Genomic DNA, 7,970 nt, shown 5'->3' with positions numbered 1-7,970 from the left:
CTTCAAGTACTCACTTGAAGATTCACTCCAATTGCTTTAAGAGAGTTTGGAAATATCCAATTGCTTATGTACACCACGACTCTCAAAAAGTCTAAAATAACGTGTCTTAGTGTTGCTTTTATACTTTGGCTTGTGAACCACAAAACCCTAGTAGTACAATAGTTGATTGAAGCAAATTTGGATTCAACTGAACATAAATCTCAATAGGCCTAGATAAGTAATTCTCAATTGATCAAGCTTGGTGTCGAGATGGTATTGAGATTCCAAAAACTCTAGTTATTCTTAAGCTTGAACCTTGATCTTTTCTAGGACTTGAAATAGACTTCAAATACACTCAAGCCACACAAAAAAAACTCAAAATATGAATATATTTGTTCATGATTTACCAACCTAAGTCTCATGGACTCAACAAATATATTTGATTAATTCTCCAAAATGATATTTTAGTTCAATAGTTTATAATTGGCACAAAAAATTTTCCACACATTTTCCTTTTGCTCACTACTTAGAGCCTCTGCTATTCCTTCAATGCCTCCAAAATTCTGTATGGAATTTAGGTCCTTCTCCTTTACCATCTTGGCAATGTTTGTTTGCTGGAGATTTGATCTCTGATATAGTTGTCATTCTCACCATCCAAATCTGCACTTGCGGAGACTTGAGATGATGTAGATAAGACTTACATGATTTCTGAAACTTGTAGATCCTGTTATATAATTAAATGGACGATATATTAGTAATATAGCAATATAGCAAGCATATGTTCAAGGTGTTTAGGGCTTGGCCATGGGTTTGGTTAAATCCGTAGTTGCATGGGTAAATTAATATGCTAGAGAGTGATTTTATTATTAAGTAAAGTCATGATAATGCCTTCAATAAATTGGTTTTCTATTGTTATAAGCTTTAAAATTTGTTTTTTTTTTTTTTTGTCATATTATATTTTTATATTCTAGATAGTGTTTCTAATTTTTGTAAAAGTATTTTTAACTATAAAATATCAACCTTGACATGAAAACTAAAAAAGAAAAAGAAAAAAAAAAAAGAGAGAGATAAATTAAGAAACATTTAATCTCATAAAAATCTCTTGATAAATTTGTTACTATCATTATATCAAATATATATATATATATATATATATATATATATATTACAAAGATTTTAAAATAAAATCTCACAAAGGAACAAGAAAATAATTTAAAAAAGTGAGAAGATAATGGATAACAATGAAAATTATTATAATGATGTTCAAACATGAAATATAATTATTTATTATAGGTAAAAAAGACTAGATTTTTTTCCTAATAACCTGTATCACTTTCAAAAGTTTACTGAAAATACTTATTACAATAGTCCATGCAGGAAAGAAAAAATTCAAAATCAAAATTGATAAAATCTTACTTAAAATCAATCATGTCATATATAAAAGGATTAATTAATTAGTTATTAAGTGAAAAACAGATGTTAGCAAAACCTAAATACAAAAACTTAACTAATAATTTTTCATTTCAAAAAGTAAGAGGGATTGTTTTAAATAAAAAATTTATAAACTTAAATAAATATTATTTAAATGATATTTAAAATTTAAAATACCTCACTTAAATTTATTGTTTAGACCTCCAATTTTATTGAACTGGCTCTAATGGGTTGCCACTAATCTTTTAATTTCCATGACCAGATCTTGATCTTGCTAACATTAGATTGGCCACCCATAGCCACGATCAATTTTTTTAGGGAAAATTTGCATAAAAATATTATTTTAATAATAATTATTTAAATTGAAATTATTTTAAAACTATTTGGGAATCTATAATTTTTTTTTTAAAAAAAATTATGTTTCAGAACATTTTAAGTACTAAAATAGTGACACAATTAAAAAAAAAAAAAAAAAAAAACTAGTTTTGTGATCCATGCATGTGTGTGTATACATTTAAAATTAAACTTAATTACCTAAGTTAAATAATACTAATGGTCATTTTCTATAATTTTGTCTCAAATCTTAAAAAGTTCTTGTAAGAACATTATTTGGTTGAATATCTAAATTGTTCATTCTTGTTTGTTTGTTTGTTTTGTTTTTTTGTTTTTTTGTTTTTTTTAAATATTACTTCTTAACTTAATTTTTAATAGTATGATGAAATAAATTTATTTCACGTGCAAAATTTTCAAATAAGATATGAACAACCAAGTTTTTAATATATAGTATATATATTTTTTATTGAAATTTATATTTGAACTAATAATAAGATTTTGTAAGAAAATCTGGATTATTTTTAAATGGATTAGAAGAGATTTCATATGAGATTTAAATATAATGGGTTAGAAGTAAATTTAAATGGATTTAAAATAACTTAAAATTGATTAGAAGTATTAATATACACTCAAAAGTTTTACTTAGAAATATAATACATTGACTGTTTTATATATATTTTAGTTTAGATTCATGATTTTACATGTGAAAACACTTGACATGAGACGTAGAATGACATTTAGGATAATTGAATTCCATTTTAAATTATAAGACACTTGACATCAAATTAGTGGGCAATTAAAGGGATACTTTATGCAAAATTGTAGTATGATTAGAATTTTTTTTTTTTTTTTTATGGGAATTAGAATATAATTTGATTCATGATTAAACTTTCTCTCAACTTCAACTGTAATATAATATATATGATATCACATTTTCAAATAATTTCAAAATTTTACCCATTTAAATAATTAATATTAAAAAGATTGTGTATTATTTAAGAAATTTAGCGAGTTTCTTGACTTCATTCTTCATACAAGAGAGACAGAGAGAGAGAGAGAGAGAGAGGGGTTGGTCGTTCAATCAGTTAGGTTTATTGATTCAACCTCCTTTATCCTGGCTCTCAAGAAAAAAAAGAACTCTAATTTATCTTGTAATGAGTTAACTTCTAATAGAGAGTATCTTTATCTTTTTTTAAAGATAACAAGTTAAAATTTTCAAACATTTAAAGCAAACCATTGATGCAAAAGTACGTATTAGCTTATGCGTTTTTGACCACTAATTTCCACGTGTAAGGGTATTTTGGTCTCCAATAAAATTGAAAATTCAAACCATACCTATGAATAATAAAAAGGCTTGATTTAAAAATAATATCCTCTTTAAAAAAAAATTATATCTTACACTCTCAAATTAAAACCTTTTCAATATTATTGAGACCAAAAAGCTTATGCACTTGGAGAATTCGGGCCCGTTTGCTATAGAGGTGTCTCAGTTTTCAAAACTCATAACTCATAACTCCCTACTCAAACCTCACATTCACTCAAAAATTGCAAAACACATGTTTGGACTCAGTTCTCAGTTACATATCTCTACAACTTTTCCCCAAAACTGTGGACCCCACCACTAACACTACCCAGTGTTGCGTACTGTTGCTACCTACGTCTCATTAATAAAAAACCTTCTTCTGCTTTACTTCCACTACAACAAAAGTGGACTATGGTGATGAAAATTTTCATCACAATATGTCCTTATTTCGTCACCGAATACATATGGTGACGAAACAGCATTCGTCACCTAAGCTCTGTCATAGAATGTATTGGTGATGAAAACGAAAATGTTTTGTCACCAATAAAAAAATGATAGGTGACGAAATTTTTTCGTCACCAAATGTATTTTTTTTTCCAATTTCAATAGATTAGGTGACGAAGTTTTGTGTCACCAATTGTTTTTTTTTTTTTTTTTTTTTTTTATAATTTCAATAGATCAGGTGACGAAGTATTTTGTCACCAATTTTATTTTTTTATTAATATTCTTTACATTTACTTGCCATTACATTAACCTGTTTATTTCTAACCAAATCCATAAAATAAAGAAATAAAATAAAAACACATCCATTCATTTCTAACCAAATCCATAAAAAAAAACATCTATACAATCTAAAAATGCAATAAAGATGTTCACAAAGTAATTACAACCATTTATATACAAATGATGTCTTAGCTTCCAAACTTTACAGAAAATTATTTGAGTTCAAGCAGTCCCACAAAAGCTATCTTTTTGCCACCAATCCCATATCTGTACAAGTATAAAGGGAAATACATCAATAACAAACTAGACTACAAACCTATAACGCTGATAAGATGTACTACCAAAAAAAAAAAAAAAAAAAATATATATATATATATATATATATTATTAGTAAGACAATAGAAAATGTCCATAGAATACCCGATAACAAACTAAACAAAATAATCATAATGCAACATCATATGAAGCCAAACTATCAAAGAAAGAAAACCCACAACATTCTCATCAAATAAAAACCAAACCCACATTGCAAACCATGGAGAAATCATAAAGAATGCAAAAAAAATCTCAATTTAAAACAAAACAAATAAAGTGAAATCCAAAACAAAAACCCAGCCACCATCATAAACACAAACCCAACCCCCACAAAGAATAAAAAATCTAGCCAACACTATTTTAAAAAAAAATAGCCACCACCATTAAACAAAAACCACAGCCACCACTATAAACAAAAAACCCACCACTGCCATTAAACAAAAAACACAGCCACCACCATTAACACAAAAACCCACCACCGCCATTAAACAAAAAACACAGCCACCACCATTAACACAAAAACCCAACCACTACCATAAACAAAAAACTCAGCCACCACCATAAACAAAAAACCCACCACCACTATTAAACAAAAAACACAATAAGCACCATTAACACAAAAACCCAGCTACTACCATAAACAAAAAACCCAACCACCACCATTAAACAAAAAACACAGCCACCACCATTAACACAAAAACTCAACCACTGTCATAAACAAAAAACTCAACCATCACAATAAACAAAAAAAACTCACCAACAACATTAAACAAAAAAACTCAGCCACCACCATAAACAAAAAACCCACCACCACCATAAACAAAAAACCCACCACCACCATTAAACAAAAAACACAGTCACCACCATTAACACAAAAACACAGTTACTACCATAAACAAAAAATCCCAGCCATCACAATAAACAAATAACCCACCACCAACATTAAACAAAAAGCCCAACCACCATCATAAACACAAAAACCCAACCACACAATAAACAAAAAATCCAGCCACCATCATTAACACAAAACCCACCACCACCATTAAACAAAAAATCCAACTACCACCACAAACAAAAAACCCACCACCACCTTTAAACAAAAAACACAATTGTAGCACAATTGTGCTATGGTACCCTCATACATATAAGAGGTTACTATAGCACAATTGTAAAAATTTTTACAATTGAGAGACCGAGTAATGCTTGTTTTTGTGTTTTTATGCTAAAATATAGCAACATATACAATATATAAGCCCCAATACTAATGCTCTTAGGTAGGAAAATAAAACACTAACCAAGGTGTGTTCTAGTTAGTAGATGAGCTCCCCCCACTGCCACAGATGTCACTATCACCCTTACTCCTCAAATATTGTATGATACAATCCATCTTCTCCTCTAGCCTGAAGTTTGCAGCCTGGAGCTCTTCTACTTGACCCTCCAGCTTGTAGTTTACATCCTAGAGCTCTTCTACTCGACCCTCGAGTTGTTGAGTATACTGAGTTGAGGAAGATGAGGCAGGAGTCTTAAGAGATGAGGAAGGCCTCATGCCAAGTCCCTTTACATAGCCAGATCTTGGCTTAAGATCCATCATAGATATCTCCTCTTCGGTCAAAGGCTGTGCTTCAAGAGTGCTACAATGCTCATCTTGTACTCTCAACATCTCTTGTTGTCATTTCAAATAATAAAAACCATTAGAAATACATATGTTCTAGTTTTGCAAACAAATATAGAATAAAAATACATATATTCTAGTTTTGCAAACTCAAGGCATGTACTGATATACATACATATGTATGTTCGTAATTAGGGTGTACCCACTGTTTTGTCTTTGAATTGAAGTGGGTATCATAATAGAGTTGTGCCAGCTTAGGAATATGACCTCCATTTTTTCGTCTTTGAGTAGTTTGCTTTCCAATGTTAGAAGACAAGTTAATTAATTACAGTAAGTAATATACTAAGCTTATGAAAAATTGAAATAACACACCGCCTCATCCACCCTAACTGCAAGCGACTTGTTTCCACATATATGAATGTGTTTGTCAACCGTTCCCTCTTTATTTCTGTTTTTAGCATTTCTTTCTGAGACTTTCTATAAAGAATAAAGACAAAGAAAATATTAGAGTTTTGACTTAAGTTATATATATATATATATATATATATATATATTACAATATAAATCTACTCCACCTTCCAAATAAGTATTATTCCAACAAATTTGATAGAACAAATAATCTAGTAGACATGACACTATAATAAGATCTACATAAAACATTAATCCAATGCATAATATAGGTAGGTATTATCTAGGTGAAAGGTGAGAACATACTTAATTTATAATTAAAATTTTCAAAGTATTAATTACCAGCCAATCTTCGTCACTCCACTTTCCATCAATTAGTTCAATCCATTTTTCTCGTGTGACATTTTTTGGTGGGTGGTTTCTTGCATACCTGCTTCCTACATCCTTTACAAGTTTTTTATATTTAGCAAACAACCTGTTGTAGTAGCTGCTCAATAATCTACCACACTTTGTATTTAGAGATTTGTTCACAAGTACAGATTCTCCTTGTATATCAAATTGATCCTGCAAAGTGAGGTATATATAAAGAAAATATTATGCCTTGAATTCAATATGCTTAGTGACACCATCAACAATACACTATAAAATACAACATAAAGTATAAAACAATGTAATGAAAACAACAAAATCAAGCTCATGGACAACTATAAACATTTAAATTACCATCACATTTTGAATGATCGCCTCTTTTTCACTGCTACCAACATTCTTTTAACTATATGCATTCATAGTGGACACATTCATATGCACTTGTACATCAATTTGGCTAGCAAACTTCCCTGCATGTTTACCAACAGGAGCACAAAACTCTGGAGCAATGCAAACTGGTAGCTTCCCATGTTTCTTAACAAGTCCTCGTACCCCTAATCCACGTGTCATGCCACGGGCACGTCTACTAGTCGATGCTATCAAGACATAATATAAATTAAATCAACAAGTGAACCAAATATAGTGTGATTACGAAATCAAGTAATGGAACTTAAATATCTCACCATCCGTGGTAGATGGTGTGCCCACAAGTTGTGCCTCTACATTAGTAGAAATTTTGGTAAGAGAATCTCCACCAAGATGCGTGCTTGATGATGGGCCGGTATGTTGGACTGCAGGGGTAGATTCCTCACGCCTATAATAAGCCATCTGTATCATGCAAAAGTATACAAAGATATCTAAATTCATTACAAGTTAAGATTTAAATAAGTTATTTCATCATTTAAAATATCTTCAATCGATGATTTTCATTGATCATTCCAAGCACAATATTACAAAGTATCTCAGGCACTAGATCATGTATATAGTACCTCAGAATCTCCACCGAGAAGTAGGCTTAACAATGGGCCCTTATGCTGGACTGTTGGGGTAAATTCCTCACGGCATGAATGAGTGCTACATCTTGGTGCCATATGTATCATACCAAAATATGTATAGATTTTAAATTCATTAAAAAAAAGGTTATTTCATCACAATATTACAAAGTACGAAGTATCGCATGCACCAAATCATATATATAGTACCTCATTATTTAAAGAACTAGATAACTCATCATCACCAATAGCTAGAACATAGTTGTTGTCGTCTACCTGAACACTTACTCTCTTTCTTCCCACATTTGCACATTTAGGCTGAAAAGTTGACAGATGCTTCAATCCCAAAGCATTTATTCTCTCTTGGTTTTGCTTGATTCTTGGTGCTCTTTCCATCTCATATTCTATTATTTTATTATGAATGTCTTTGCCATTTTTGACCATTTCTGTAACTATAGATTTACATAGAAAATAAAATATAATGTCTATTCATTACAAATTCTTC

The 7,970-nt window shown here is 30.1% G+C and overlaps 1 long non-coding RNA gene across 1 annotated transcript; it reads right to left on the bottom strand.

Annotated features, from left to right (window-relative positions):
* Nucleotides 1-3,841: 3,841 nt before the first annotated feature.
* On the bottom strand, nt 3,842-5,787 carry LOC126690884 (uncharacterized). The gene is made up of 2 exons (XR_007644763.1): nt 5,380-5,787; nt 3,842-4,036 (listed from the first exon to the last, which is right to left on the bottom strand). It is a non-coding gene; the product is annotated as an uncharacterized LOC126690884 (long non-coding RNA).
* Between the last annotated feature and the right edge of the window lie 2,183 nt (nt 5,788-7,970).

The sequence above is a fragment of the Quercus robur genome, chromosome 7 (genome assembly GCF_932294415.1).
Source record: "Quercus robur chromosome 7, dhQueRobu3.1, whole genome shotgun sequence".
In the NCBI taxonomy this organism is placed as follows: Eukaryota; Viridiplantae; Streptophyta; class Magnoliopsida; order Fagales; family Fagaceae; genus Quercus; species Quercus robur.
The sequence above is the reverse complement of the archived record's forward strand: the minus strand, read 5'-3'. Positions and strand labels throughout refer to the sequence as shown.